Genomic DNA, 763 nt, shown 5'->3' on the forward strand with positions numbered 1-763 from the left:
TATGTATATTGTGAAACAATATATTATCAGATAAAAGTTTAATTTTTAAAGGTTTACATTTTTGAGAATACGCTTTATGTATGTTCACTTTGAACTGAGTCTTTGAATAATATATCAGTTACTTTTTATAATAATATATATTGTTACATAATTATTTCAATTGTTAAAGGTTTATATATATACTATATATGTACTTGCATATATACCATATTGTAGTCTTTTTTCAAACTGTGCGCCGAATTGTTTTTCCGGACTAAATAAACGCAATTAAAACTACTCTAGTAATCGCGAATTAAATTGACAAGCAATTTTAATAATTTGATGCTACCATCAAGCATCATATATTATAAAGATGTTAATCTATAAAAACTATTAATAAATTTATTGCGAAAAATATTACCTCGGCCGGGACTTGAACCCGGATCTCTTGTAAACCGTACGAGCGTCCTGAGCCATTAGACTACCGAGGCCTTAGTAATATTCTTCGCAATAATCGGTATACTAAGGAAACAACGTCTTTCTTTCAGGCGACTCTTAATTGAGTTTCTCAAATATACGGTCAAAAAAAATAAATATATTGTTTAGATTACGTACGGTTTACAAGAGATCCGGGTTCAAGTCCCGGCCGAGGTTATATTTTTCGCAATAAATTTGTTAATAGTTATTATAGATTAACATCTTTATAATATATGATGCTTGATGGTAGCATCAAATTATTAAAATTGCTTGTCAATTTAATTCGCGATTACTAGAGTAGTTTTAA

This window comes from Trachymyrmex cornetzi, unplaced genomic scaffold (assembly GCF_001594075.2).
Source record: "Trachymyrmex cornetzi isolate Tcor2-1 unplaced genomic scaffold, Tcor1.1 scaffold168, whole genome shotgun sequence".
In the NCBI taxonomy this organism is placed as follows: Eukaryota; Metazoa; Arthropoda; class Insecta; order Hymenoptera; family Formicidae; genus Trachymyrmex; species Trachymyrmex cornetzi.